Source organism: Alligator sinensis, unplaced genomic scaffold, assembly GCF_000455745.1.
Source record: "Alligator sinensis unplaced genomic scaffold, ASM45574v1 scaffold885_1, whole genome shotgun sequence".
In the NCBI taxonomy this organism is placed as follows: Eukaryota; Metazoa; Chordata; order Crocodylia; family Alligatoridae; genus Alligator; species Alligator sinensis.
This window is the reverse complement of record NW_005842056.1, coordinates 366,649-381,796: the sequence shown is the minus strand read 5'-3', so window position 1 is coordinate 381,796 and position 15,148 is coordinate 366,649. Positions and strand designations below refer to the sequence as shown.

The 15,148-nt window shown below is 44.2% G+C and overlaps 1 protein-coding gene across 1 annotated transcript in view; it reads right to left on the bottom strand.

Annotated features, from left to right (window-relative positions):
• Positions 1-15,148, bottom strand: part of CRHR2 (corticotropin releasing hormone receptor 2) — a 264,464-nt gene that overhangs the window by 1,416 nt on the left and 247,900 nt on the right. The gene's annotated exons all lie outside the window — the stretch shown is intronic.

Below are 15,148 nucleotides of genomic sequence, written 5' to 3'. Positions count from 1 at the left end.
AACCTAGGATTGAAATTGTAGCAGCCACAAACTTCCATGAAGAATAAGCACTGCAGTATGGACCTGGAGTCCAGGCCGGCTTGCACAGCTCCTATGGCTCCCCCTTGCTTGTTCTGCTAATTAGTCTCATCTCAGCTTCCCAGGGGCCCAGCATTATGGGAGAGTAGAGGGTACCCCCAGCCTGATGGTAAGTGCACTCTAGTGGGTGGTGGAAGATGTGGGTTTGAATCCCAAAAAGGCTCTTGAAGCCAGCTCCTCCCACTTCTTGGAGGAGTGCTTTAACCACTAGGCTTTGGTGCACCATGAATGTCTGTGTCTTAAAAGAAACAGAGGGAGCCAGTCTCCTGGATGCAAAGGGCCAACTGATGTGTCTATGCCTATGGGTGGGTCCCCAGCCTTGATCCCAGCCTCATAGAGACCCTCACACTTGTAGACAGACACCTCACTGCTACACAAGTCCCAAGAACAGGCAGGATTTCTGCTTTCCTTATTGACAGACTTGGGGATCTGCCATCTTTCAGTGCTGATTCCCACTCCTAGCCACCTAAGGGTCTCCATTTAAAGACAGAAATCTCCAGCACCTAACCAAGCCTTGCACTTTCTATGCACAGAGCTGGGTAGCACCAAACGTGCACCTGTGTGCATGCTCAGCAGTCCCATGCCTGAGTCCTTTTTTTGGAGCAAGGCCTTAATCTTGCCATGCTTCAATGTTGACACACGGGGGTGATAACACCCTCATATATCCCCCCACGTTGTCCATCTTCTGGGTTCAGACTGCAAGTGTGTCAGGCCAGGGACCATCTCTTATTATATATATGCCTTGTGTCTGCTCCCATTTGAAGCCCCTGGTGATACTCTAACAGTACTACATTTTCTCGCATACCCCATGGCCCCAAACAGGACACATCCTTTGTTTTTGGAAGGCAAAGTGCAGAAGAAACGATTTTCCCAGGCTTCCCAGGCTGGCTTTTTCATGGAGAGGCTGTGCTGCCCAATGCCTGCCAGCTTCTCTTTCAGCCAGCAAAGAAGAGGAGCCTGCCGGACCCACAACTGTCCAGCATTAACCCTTTCACAGCCACTTTCCAATAGGCAGCAGATTTTGGCTGCTCAGACGGCTCACAGAGAAGCTGGCAGCCCTCTTGCAGCACCGTGTCTTCGTGCGCCTACTCCATCTTGCTCCTATTCCAGTGAGGAAAGCTGGCTTCCTTGCATTAGACATGCATCTTGATTTTAGAGAGCTGTTTTTCGGGGGAAAGGCACGTGTGATATGGTAATACCTACAAAACACTACCAGCCGGATGAAGATACCGCAGGTCAACAGTCGCCCTTTAAATTACCACACACCAAACAAAACTCATGTGCCTTCTTACTGAGACGCTATCCCCATTCAGGGTTTGTCCAGCTCTATTGGCACGCTCCCATTGAGAAACATGGAAGGATCCCTTTCTCCATAGGAAATGAAATCATTCACAGGCTCCTATTAGCGAAGTGAAGGCTGGGAGGGGACCCAGAAAAACATCAGCAGGGAGAGACAGGAGCTATTTATGCTAAAGGATACAGCTGGCACCATAGGAAATAGGTCTGAACTGGCTGGGAATAAATTTAGGCTGGAAATCAGGAGGAGGTTTCTAATTGCCAGGAGAGAGAGGATCTGGAAGTGCCAGCCAACAGAAGGAACAGGAGAAAAACACCTAACTGCTTTAACATGGTGTTGGATCCATTTTAGAAAGGATTTAGGAACCAGCTCCTTGAGAGATTCAGTGAACGGCAAGTCCCGCCTGCCCGTATGCTCCCAGGTCAGACGCTGAGAGTAATGCTGAGCGACTGATTCATCCATTCTTTTTAGAAAATATGACTTATATGCAAAGAAGTCACTGGCCTCCAGGAGCGTCAGAAATGCAGCTGCTTTTCCGTGCTCCCAAGACAGTAGTGAAACACCACGTTCACAGCGTTGTTTGCCCCCTGTATTTGGAGAGGTGAAGGATCCTGCCCCGGCTTCTGTGTCAGGTGATCAAATTATATTTGCATGAATATGACCAAGGCTGTGGGTCACACATGGATTCAAGGGGGTCATGCCCGAATTATCCTGAGCTTAATGTGGGTTTTCTCTGGCCTCTTTCTGCGGGAAATAGCACACCTCGCCTTGCATGTTGTATTCTCACACGTGGACATCTTTCACTAAATGCTGAGGTTGTGCTAAGATGATCTCTTTGTCTCTGAGTAAATTCACTGCTGTGCAAGGGCCAGCGCAAGGTCTGTGTACCGTGTAAGTCCCAAAGAAACTCTCCAAGTGGATGAATGTCATCCTCCACGCGCGCGTACAGCAGGTGGCTCTTGTGGATGTACCGTGTAGCCTTGAAAATTATCTTGAAGAGAGCTCGACAGGGCTAATATAACTAATGCCTCTGCGTAGCTCTGCTAGCTGAACTCTGCTGGGGCATGGAGATGATGAGTTATTTAATGGCCCCTATATGTTTCTGAGCAATTTGTTTCCACCAGATACTTACTCGGATAATGAAGCCAGATTAGATTTATCATTTGAGCTTCAAGCCAATCAAGTCAAATAGAGTGACCTGGAGATAAAGATGGGAATCTAAGCAAGCAGTCATTTGCATGCTGCTACCATGCTGTTCTTTGCCATAGATGTTTGAGAGAGGATAAACTAGGTAATATGAGAGTTGACTCCTTTTACGCTTTATATGCGAGGCTGTCAGGATGGGCCGTGCATAGGAAAATATGCCGCACGCTTACAGAAGTCAGCAGATACAAATTTGTTAGAGACAAACTCAATCTGACAATACTTGTGATGTGTCAAAAGCCCAACCAGAAAAGTATCAATTAAAATTTCTCTCTCATCATGAATTGAAACTCTGGCAAGATCTCAGCTAAAGCTGAAATCCTATCAAGAGTATTTCAGAGGGAAAAACAGCCAGAATTGGTACAGCAACATAAAAACTAACATACACCATGGTCTGCCAGCAATAGAAAAAAATTAAACAAATTAGCATCAGCTCTGAGAACCAGCTTGAAAACTGTTAATCACTTTACAACAGATACATTGCCTGCCTATTAAGTATGTATAGAGTCAGTGATATCCTAGCAACAGCATTAGTGTATCGATCATCTGATAGCAACAACACTTGCCCATAATAGCATCTGGATGCATACAGACATCATTATCAGTGATTAGGGCACACACAAGCAGCCGGAGGGACAGAAGTGATCACCTTTGTCTCTATTAACACCAGATCACTTGAGATAACAGAGGACTTTGGTGTTTTTGGAGCAGACACTTATAAGTTAAGTTCCCCTATACCGCTTGTCTTTGGTCACAAGATTACTCATTTGATTGTTCCTTCTCTTTGCAAATTCCTTGTGAATTATCACGATCTTCCTGCATTTCTTTGTTACTTGAAACTGCTGAGGGAATAATACTTATCAGCATATTCAGGTTGGTAAGTATTAGAAGTCATGAGTTGTTCATACTGAGTGCTCCTTCAGATATTCAACGGGTAGGACTTGGCCGGCGTGACTGGTCATGGAAGTGGTCTGGTTACACTTTCTGTATTATGATTCAATGACCTAATCAAGGAATTGTCACCTTTTTGCCCGTGTCTTAAGTAGAATGACTCTCGTGGGTATTTCACCTCCCATATTTACCATATCGACCAGGGGTAGGCAACCCCTGGCGCAGGAGCAAGAGTGTGATACTCAAAGGCACTTTGCTTGGCACGCGTGCCTCTGTGTGGATGGCGGGGAAGGGGCTGGGGCTACATGGCCACAACAGGGATCAGGCCCCTGGTGGCTCCCCCGCCATCCACCCTTGGCATGCCAACATCTTACAAGTTGAAGTGGCAGGTGTTTTTTGCACTCTGCCCAAAAACATGGCCTGCCCCTGATACAGACCATCCCAGGAAAGGGGAGAGGGAGAATGATAAAACATTCAAGAAAATGCCCTTCTAAATCAAATAGATACCAACTATCCATCACTGCTGCTCTACCTTTCTGTTACTGGTTGGCAAATTCCTTGTAACCATACAATAAACGTGTGGTCTAAGCAAGAAGCTAAGCGATGGGTGTGATCAGGGGCGGATCGGGTGGGATGCAGGAGGGTGCAGTGATGCAGTTGCACACCCCCACTGTGATTTCTGCTCAACCTAAATTTAAAACCAACTTCCTGGGAGGGGGAGGGGGAGAGGCATTCCTAGTTGGGCAGCGGTGGGAATCAATTGACCTCACGGCTCATAAGAATCAACCTGATGCTTTCTAAGCCCTTCAGTCCACAGGTGTTAACACCCCTCTCCCCTTTTTAATGATCATGATGTTCCACTGATCCAGCAATCCTTTCTTCTGCTAATCTGCTGTCTATTAGCTGCTCCTGGTAATACAATTCCTATATCAAAGCTCTGTAGACTGTTTTTAACTCTAGCTAAACACATTGACTCAGGCATGGAAATATTAACTCCGTTGTGGAAATAACTTTCAGTGAAATACTGGATGGACTGTCAAGATGCTCAAGAAGGTTAGATGTTGTTTGAATCTGAAAGAGATGTACATTTACTTCTAATGACTACAGGTCTAATGAAACAACATCTTTTGATTATTTTTTGTGCGTTTTATATTTAATCTAGGATGTAGCAAACAAACGCGCAGCCCAATAAAGCTGTGTTTGTTTTTGTTTCAATCTTAAACAGAAGAATATAACCCTGGACTCCTAGATGATTAGTAAAGCTTCTAGTTTCTTTTTAATGGGAGAACAATGTGTGTTGTGTTGCACCTCACCGTTTGCACCCCTTTTCAAAATCCTAGAGTTGCCCATGGCTGCAGCAGCCTTACAGCTCTGTCTTGGGAGAAATGTCCCAGGTGTGGGACATGTGAACAGAAGAAAGCTTGATGTGCTCAACCATGTGTGGCATAATGGTAAGGTGGCCCGCCTTGAGCCTCTGTATAGTGTGCAACACAAATACATGATAGACGGGTAAAAAGGGCAGGATGGGAAAGACCTTGATGACAAGGCAATGAGCCATAGAAAAGAAAGAAAAAATGAATGCACTGAAAGAAGAAGCAATGGAGCTGGAGTAGACAAAAAGTGAGGACCTTGGTCAAAATCTCATCCTGTCCACCAAGCTAGCACAGTTAAAGCACAGTTAGCAAAGACCTGGCACCCTTATCACAGGTGTGGGCCCTTTACCTCCCTCTGAAGCTCTACGACAGATGCTAAGTGCCTGACATGAAGCAGCAGGGGAGGGGAAGAAGGCAGGGCATTGTGTTTCAAAGTGTTTCAAAGTGAAACCTGGCATTTGTGTTTCAAAGTGAAACCTGTACGGGGCAAGACACTGGAATACTTGAGACGAGACAGAGACACCCAACGCATGAGAGCTGTGAGGGATGTACCATACATGAGGGATGTGAAAAGCATGTGGTTGAGGCACCCAAGGAGGAGAAGGAGGTACAGCTACACCCATAAAAACCCCAGGCAAAGATGAGGCTTGTGGGATCTCCTCCTCATCACCTAAGAAGACCTGTCGACCCCTCAGAAATCAGACTTTCTGAATACCTGGCTGTAAGGAGACACTCTGCTCTCCAGGTTACGTGAGACCTATGCAAGGCTTTCTGTTTGTCCTTTTGGCTTATTATGTTGCATTTTAAGTTAGGCTAAGTTGTGTGTGCTACCATTGGGTGCGTCTACATGTGCAATTAATGCGCCTTCGCAGAATTGCACCTGACAGGAGCCCCCCAGTCCAGAGCTGCTTCTGCCCTGCTCTGCCCCTTTGCAGCAGCCAGGTGGAGCTCCAGGCTCCCCCAGGTGCCAGCCCCAGGGCTGGCAGGGGGCACAGGGGCTGGTCCCAATCCGTATATGGCTGGTAGGCTCTTCTGGCCACTTGTGGATCAAGTTAGGACCTGATCTCCACATGGCTGGGACACAGGAGTTCTGGCTGCAGAATAGCTCTCTAGGCAATGTGGGGATTGGGATGGGTCCCGATTCATGTTCAAGCCTACGTTCAAACTATTCGTGTTCAAGAATTTATGAATTCAGTGGCACTACCGAAAATCTAATATCAAGTCTGGCAACAGTGCAGTAGTTTCTTAAGCCAAAAACATAAAAGGGAGTGACAAGGCTAGCATCATAGCTGAAGTAAATGGAAAGGAGGAACACTGATTTCAGGGGGTTTTGAAGCAGGCCAAGAATTATTTACTCAAATACAAGACAAAGTTTGCACCCCTAGTTGGCAAGGGGAAAAAAGCCCCTCACCTTGTAATTGTATACAAGGAAATCTCACTATGTACACTGTCAATCATTAAACTACTGCCAAAAGCTGCATGTGGTCAGCAATGGAAACCAGCTATGAAGTTGATTAAATACAGCCAACAGTGAGCATGACTATAAAACATGTGGCCCATATTGGACAAACATGCTGATGGGAACCTATTACAAGAATCGGTTAATACAGCTTACCTGCATAGGACATATGGCAGTGCCCATTAGGCACAGTATCCCTCACTGTCATCTCTTTTTAGGGTCATGGTGAGCCACTACATTGAATACATTTTTACTTCCTCTTCACTCCCACAGCTGAGCTGTGCCTTTCTTTCCCATTCCAATCATTCCTGTTTCTTCACCAGCCTTAAATGCCTGCCAAACATCATGAAACAGGGCCCCAAACAGTACACCCAGAATCCCTTTGTCACCCCCTCTCAGCCTGGTGCATATGGTTAGTGTGACACTGCTTTTCATGAAGATAAGCTGGACCAGGTTGCCCTGTGCCTTATTTTCATTTAAATCTTTGGAGCATCCCAGGACTCAAGACAAGAACACCCAGTTCCAGTCATGAGTGAGGGGCCAATTAGCAAATGGATCCTTTGTGGGGTTATCTGGAGTACACATACATACTGAGCAGTGGTGAGCTGTGGGGTCACCAGGGCCTGAAATGCTGCTGACACTGCTGAGGTCTAGCCCAGTGAACTATGTGATAAATGATGAGCCTTTGGCATTAGACTAATATTAAGCACAGAGTGCCAAAGTGCTGCTCAAAAGTGTGTTTCTAGAATACCCGTGCTAAAACTTCCTGCATCTTCAAAAAAAAGGTATCATGCATCAGTTCTGGATAAACTAAATATTTGGGGACTATATGCAAATCGCTATCGCCATGTTTAATTTCAAGGTTATTGGTTCTGAATTTACTCTTCACTTCCACGTGCTCAGGGTGAGCAGGGTCTGTCAGTAAGGAGAGGAGGAAGGGGCTGCCAAGGGAAAAAGTTAGGGGAAGCAGAAAGCAAAGGGTTAACTGGCCCCCCAGATATATTTTCCCCGATTTATTTCCCCTGCTGTAGCAGTGGGAGGGGAACAAAATCAAGGCAAACCTTGAATAATTAGATTCTATACTTTAAAAATTATAACAAATGTATAAATTTTCCATATATAGAATCTAATTATTGGGGGTCATCTTATAATCAGGATCATGTTGTATTTGAGTAAATACAGTACTGATGTGTCTCCATAAAAGTAACACCGAGTGATAAATTCAACAACAACTGCCATCTGCCTTCTCTACTAGCTATGTACATGCTGTTTCAGGTCTCAGAACTGTGATACCATTTGAGACAACTTATTGCTCACAGTTTAGATCTCTTTGGTAAGAAACAGATAGTTAGGATGGGTCTTGCAGAAGTTCGGTGGAAGCTCAATTAAATTTACCTTCAGGGTAGATGGGGAAATTCAGGTATCACCCGAGTATAAAGAGACTGAGACACTCATGGTTGCAATGCCTCAGTCTCATAGTGGAATCCATAATGGACCTTGGGGGCTGAAGAACCTGATGGGGTTAGGCATAAAATAAGCAAGGAGCTGTTCAGTACAGGGAGGACTGCGATGCACCTGAGCATACCCCCAAGCAGAACTATAAGGGCCTCATTTAATCATGTTCTCAAGCCACAAACAGGCTTAGAAGGTGGGCAGACTTTTCAGGCATGTCTACACTGTCAAGGGACCAGGCCATCCTATGGCCCAGCTAACTCAGGTTAAAGGTATTTTACCATACTCAGTTTAAAGGCATTTGTAAATGGATGGAGCTTGAGTTGGGGCAATCTTTGTGTAATGGCATGAGTTGGGTCTGCTGTGAAGTCAAGCCCTGTGTGTCAGTACAGATCATTGGTGTTATGCTGAAAGGCACTAAAACCAGACATCAAGGAGGGTGAGGAGACTTCTTTGATCTAAAGACAACTGCAGAGTTCAACAAAGCCAATGAAAGTGTTGAACCATTTTAGGCTGGGTAGAAGACACAGTTAAAAGAGTTGTAAACAGTGACAAAGTACAAACCAAGGCAACAGGCCTTGGCAGTGCGGAAGGCTGTGGTTGCAAATGCAAGGTAAGGATATTCATTTACAACCCACATGGATTGGAGGTGGAAGCCAGTTGCAACTGAGACCCTGACAAGTAGCAGGGTCAAGGTTTCTTGAGACTAGGACTTTGTGGAGTGGCAGACTTGGGAATTTCTAAGTAAATGCAGGCTGATTTTTTTTACTAGGTTCAGAGAAGCTGGACATGTTGCACATTCTTTCTGCACAGACAGGGTCGAACAACAATATATTAACCTAATTGCCCTAATGGATACAAGTCTTCAATATTGGTGAACTACTCGGGTCAAACTGAGTAACAGTCTTGTTAGATGACTGAAGCAGCCCATTTGTTTCAGACGTCTCTATTCAAAGGACCCCTTGGATTCCATATTGCCATTATGCAATAGCTACAAGTCCACACAATTACAATTTCCATTACAATTTCAAGGCAAATAAAGCAAATTTAATAAAAAAAAATAAATTCTCCCCGCATCCTTACTGAATCAACATTGTATATTATTTAATCTCATGAAATACTGCCCAGATGGCTTTTTCATATCCTCAAATTGTGTCTTTTAAGAATTTTATGGCCTGTCCTTATTTTATTTGTTGAAATGTGTTCATCATACTGCAATTAATTATTTTTCCAAGACAGGTTCCCATTGGCACCAATGTAACTACATCACAATAATGAATGGATGGCTATTTGGCACTTCCCGTACTGGATACGGGAGCTTAATATCTAAGATTACTAAAGCCATGAGTTTTAGGTAGGAAGGAAATGTATTTCAGCACAGTTTTCAATATAGGGGGAACCCACCCTTTGCTTAGCCCTGGGAGTGTGGAATATGAAGCTGGGAGCAGCACTCCAGTACTACAAATGAAGGCTAAATAAATGGAGGTAGCCGGCTCCAGGCTTCTGCACCTACCGTGTGCTGCAGCTTGGAGGCTATGCTGCCAAGGGAAGGAATGGTCCTTGTACTAAACTGCAATCTCCACGGGTGATCAGGAATAGGGGGCTGGGTGAGACTTTCTGGGTGCAGTCCTCAATGACGGTAAGCAACCATTAAATGAACGACTGTTCAAGAGGGGTCATAAGAACAGCTGGTTTGGTCTCTCTCACAAACCATCCCCATGAGATACTTAATAAAAACTTGCTTTGTCCTGCAGAAAGAGAGTGGAGAGCTGGTGGCAACACCAATATCTTGGCCATGGCAGTGAATTTGTGAGGTTAAACCTGGACCATGCCGCAGACTACAGAAGAAGGCGGAAAAAACCTCAAAGCTCTTTGAAAATCTGCGCTCTGGGAGCCCTCTAGACCCTGAGTCTAGGAGACTTCACAACACAGTGATTTGCAGTGCTAGATTGAACTTCACAACTGTGATTTGGATTACCATTGCTTGGTTGACTATTATAGGCCAGTTTATAGATTCATAGATGTTAGGGTTGGAAGGGACCTCAATAGATCATCGAGTCCGACCCCCTGCATAGGCAGGAAAGAGGGCTGGGTCTAGATGACCCCAGCTTAATGTTGCATGGAGCTAGTTCTATTATAAGTAGGGTGACCATACGTCCCGGTCCCGGCCAGTTGGTCAAAAGTCCCAGGCCAGAAGCCAGCAGGGAGGTGGGACCAGTTTATGAAATCCAGGGGTGTCCCGACCAAACCAGGATGTATGGTCACCCTAAAAATAAGTGCTGTGTGCTACATATGAATAAATAATGCAGTTGTAAATTTAAACTCCCTCTCAGTGCATCTCAAAAAATGGCAGCACTTCTTTTCAACATTTGATTCATGCCTGCATTGTCCTGGAACAGATCTTCTGACCCATATTAAAGGTCAGATTTAAAGGGGCCGGGGCATTTTTTCTTGGTCTCTCTGATAGGATGCATTGCTGCTTGTGTAATCATTCCTCACTGTGTGAGGAGGCCACATACTGCCTGCTGATGTGCTGGAGGAGAGTGGGCTGATATAATGTGGATCACCGAGTGATAAGTGTGCTGTTCCCTCTGAACTAAAAGACAGCTCTGAGTAACAACACCGGAAAGCCAGAGGCGAAGACAAATGCACCACTAAATATAACAGCCCAGAAAAGAATCTGAACTCTTGCAAAACCTGTCCAGGGATTCATAATGACCAAAAATGACTTTGCTTTTGAAGATTTTACTCTACATTTAATCTCTTCCAATAACCAGGCATTTGCATCAGCCATGGGTAGCAGTGTTTTCAAGAAGTCCCTCTCCACCCTGCCATACCATGATGTTTTGGCTAACATTGCAAACTGAGTAATTATCTAAGTGATGTTAGTCCCCCTGTGTTGCCATTTGGAGTTATATTCATTGCATTGATTACTGGTGTTGCTATTAATCAGCTACCGTGCTACACTCCAGAGGCAGATAGAGTTCAGTAGCGAGCGAAGCAACTCTTAAATATGTAAAACATGTAGCATGAGCAGATTTTGTACACTTTTCCACATCGATGCAATGTGGCAATAACATATGGCAAGGCTGTGGATATGTCAGGTAGCTGAATTCAATTAACTTATAAAACGGTACATGTAATATTGCGTTACAATTACAGAGAAATTTAATTTTTCCCTCCAAACGCTACAATTTGAAACTTAGAAAAAAGGAGAAAAAAATTGCAAACACATTTGGTGACGTTTTTCTCACTTGTGGGGCAACTCTAGAGCTTGCTCAAATTTCCCAAAATGTTTAATTCTGAAAAAAAGCTTGAAGAAAATGAGCAAAATAAGGTTTTCCCCGTTTTGACAAGCTCCATCAATCTATATACATACCTATACATCTCTCATCTACAACCACGTATACTTATTATTCGGAATATAAGATTTAAGTTTCAAACTGCTGATGTGCCAGAGGAGTGGATTTTTGCAGTCATCTCTCTGACAAGAAGTTGATCTCTTGGTCAACTTTGAAGACCCAACACCAAAGCACAGAGACTTTAGATCTTCTCAGTGAAACAGCTGCACATTTTTCACTAATCTCTTCTTTTGGATGGATGTGCCAAGTTTGCTGAAACTTCCCTGAAACATTCAGCCCGAAGCAGACACTCATCATGGGAAACTCATCTGAATGGCTGAAGTTTGGCAAAGTTATAAGCAGCTGGAAACCAGATTGTATGATGAAAAGTACTGGGAAACCTAGAGACTATGAAGCACTGGTAGTGCACATGATACAACTACATCTACATCCACATAAGGATATAGGGAAGTGATGGCTTCTTCGTCTCTTGGTGTCCTCAAATCAAGACTGAATGCCTTTTTGAAAGATAGGTCTGAATCAAACAGAATTTCTTGGGCTAAATCCAGGTGCAACTGGCTGAAATTGTCTTCCCCGTATTATATACATCAGACTGGATAACCTAATGGTTCTTTCTGGCCTTTAAAAAATCTGTGAAGCTGTGCACTCACCCATACTCACACAAACAATATTGTATACAATACCGCAGAAGCATATACCTGATTCAGAGATATACAATTTTGCTGTACACTGTCACTGCATTATATAGCTTACAGCTGTCAAACACCTCCAAGAAGCAGAAAATAACCCTTAGCCACAGCTCCATCCATTAAAAAATTCAGAAACAATAAACAACTACTCAACAACAAATACTCAAAACCATCCAGGAGAAGTGCTGGATGGATGAGATGCTCTCTCCAGCACAGTCCTGTGCCAATATGCCTCCATGTGCTGTGATGAGGTTTTAAGTAAACAGATTGGGTAGATAAAATTAAATGTGATGTGATGACCTGACAGCCAGTGCTGAAGAGTCTTTCGGGAGCATCTCGATCCATATGGCAGTCAAGAAATTGAAAAGTCTGCAATCAAGGCTCATTCTGGTTAAGTGCCTGGTGGCATAAGTGTAGACATCTGTTTACAGTGTGTCATTTTTGGTAGCTTCATAACTTCTCAAGACCCTAACTGCTTGACTTTGTCTGTACTGCAGAGCTGCTCGTTAAATCAGATCTGCCTATCTGCAGCTTAGAGAAGTTTGGTAAAAAGGTTAAAAGCTACATTAAAAGTATGGGGCCAAACCTAATTTCCCAATCCACAGCGGACCTCACACTGAGCTCCGTGGATATTCAGCTTTGTGCAATACAGATAATCCTGCATACAGCCTATTTTTCAGGCTTAATGGTGTTTAAGTTCTGCCTAGGGCTGGTGTCACAGGTAAATTTGCCCTGTGTGCCTCTGTGTACAGAAAAATTGCCCATGCAGTCAACTGAATGCAGCCTGTTAAGTTAGGGTTGAAAAAGTAGGCCTCCAGTCCCTGGAAGATAAGCCGCTTGAGAACTCATATTCCTGTGCCACCTACTTCTGGTTAGGTATGAAATACAAAGTCATCAATTCTCCTCTTTCTGACTCAGAAGAAGCAAGGATATACAGAAGCTTACAAAAATATTGATTAACCATCTTTTAAAACCCACAGTCACTGTGGATTCTGTTTCTGGTGGAGGCTTGAGTCAAACCTTGCTTTCTTTGAATTGTTACATCCATCCCTATTGCCAATGCATAAGCACTTAAAAGTCCGGTTGAACTGTCATCAATGCCAAGACTGCAACAACGCAAGGATCTTGGCTTAGCAACAGTAACTAGAAGAGAAAGAAAAGGATGGTCCAGTGGTCACTGCTCCAGTTTGGAGCCAAAGAGACCAGGTACAATTCTCTCCTTGGCCACAGACTCTGGGTGCAAGCTGTTTAGTCAATCTGTGCCTCCGGTCCTCACATATATAAAAAGTGGAAGTAATTTTGCCCACTTCCCCATTCCAGGAGGTTGTGAGAGTACAGACATTAAAGACTGAGAGGATCTGAGAGACTACATCCGGAGGAGATGTATACGTAAGTAAAGATGTCTAGATAAATAGGTCGAACCATCTTCTTCTTATGTAGGATCTCCATTACTGGATGCCTACAACCACAGATACCCATCCTACTTGGTCCTCAGGTAGTCTTCCCATGACCGAGTATTCATTTTGTTCAGCCCATGGTTTCACATAATCCACCCACCTCTTTCTACATCATCGTGTCCTGCTGTTAACTTTGCCTTCAAGGGTCCCCTAAAATGCATCACTAGCTGAACCCCTCAGAAGCACCAGGAGACACCCAGCTGCAACCTGACCGTGTTCTGCCTTTGGGTATGTGTACATAACTAACTCACTTGGAGACTTGTTCTAGCTTAATTTAGCTTGCCTCCAACCCAGGGCTGTGAAGACACATTAGCATGGATTTCTGAATGTGTTAGGAGCCACATAACAAACTCTCCAAGGACCTTGGATACCTACTGTGGTTGCCTACATGTGCTACTAGGAAACAGTTATCGATCTGGTTCCTGTCTCACGAACACAAGGCGAAAATGAGTTAAGTTCACTCAAAAAGGGGCAGGAATGGTAAACACAATGTTTTCCACATTTTGACCCAAAAGATGATGGCTGACGTGGTAATGCGGGATACTTGCGCTAGGACATCAAAGTGAGTCAAAGAGCACTTCTATGAAGATTCAGTGACATGAGGGAGAAAGAGCTTGCAAACAGGGAGACAGTCACCTTAGCTCTAAGATGCACAAACACACTTGTTCAAACCTATTGTAGCTACAAGATGGTGCGCTATTAAGCAAAAGCTGCTATCCAGACCTTAGGCTAGGGATCTTCTCATGCCACCTGCCTTTGCTTTGCTCTCTTAAATCTTAAGTGAACTCATTTTCCTTAAGAAATTGTTGGATTCTGGCTGTTGGAGAATCGTGAAAGGCTGCTCTTGGGAAACTACTTTCTGATTTCGGGCCATAGGTGGAAATGGATGCTAGGTTACAGGGACGCTTAATCTCCAGTATCAGAAAGATGGTCCAATTCCAGAAAGGTGCTCATGCAGGTAGCAAGGTGCCTAAAAACCCTTGTTCCTGAGAAGTGGAGTAGAGTGGGTCACCAACCACAGCACTGTCCCTGTTTCCATTTTATCTTCCACCAGGTTGCTCAATGATACGATTGGTCTTTGTGCCTACAAGAGACAACTGAGCTCAGGGGCTCGTTGTATAGTGCTGTCCCCTAAAGGGCCCATTATATAAATAGACGAGACAGACAAAGTTGGGGGGAGGAAAAGAAAGTTTTAATGTTCCTCAAAGTTGGCATTATCCCATTTAAGTCTGATATCTATTGATATAACAAAAGGAACAGGAGCCTGGATTGAAACATATATATATATATATATATATATATATGTTTTTAATTGTTTTTTTTTTAAATAAAGTGTACAAGGGATAGGTTGGGGGCAGACCGGTAAGCAAAAATAGGTAAGGATCAAACTTCCACTAATAGCAAAGGTTGTTAAACTCCCTGTCCTAAATAACCCTGGTACTATCAGGGCAAATGACTGGAACAAATGGAACAGGACATAGGAAGGGTTAGCCACCCAGCTTCACATTCAATGACACTTCATTGACTCCAGGGTAAATATGCAATAATTTGACTAAAGTCAATAGCCTCAGTCCAAACTGATGATATAATATGCCCTCAGATGAACCCAGGGAGACACTGTTCTTTGAAAGCAATGCAACTAAGCACAAAAGAGCTCTCCATTGGAAAGCTATGCCAGTGAGAGAGTTCTTCCCTTGCGAAAAACTCTCTTGATTTTGGAAATGTTGCATCTGATGTTCGAAAAGGGCGAGGCAAACAGTTCTTGCTCTGGGAGCCCCTGTTTTATAAAAAACTTGGCTATGTGCTTGGAGAACAGGGAAACAGCTGGGAGAGGTGTACAAAATACCTGCCGAGATGCTGCCTGAGAAGGGCCAAGGCAGGGACAGA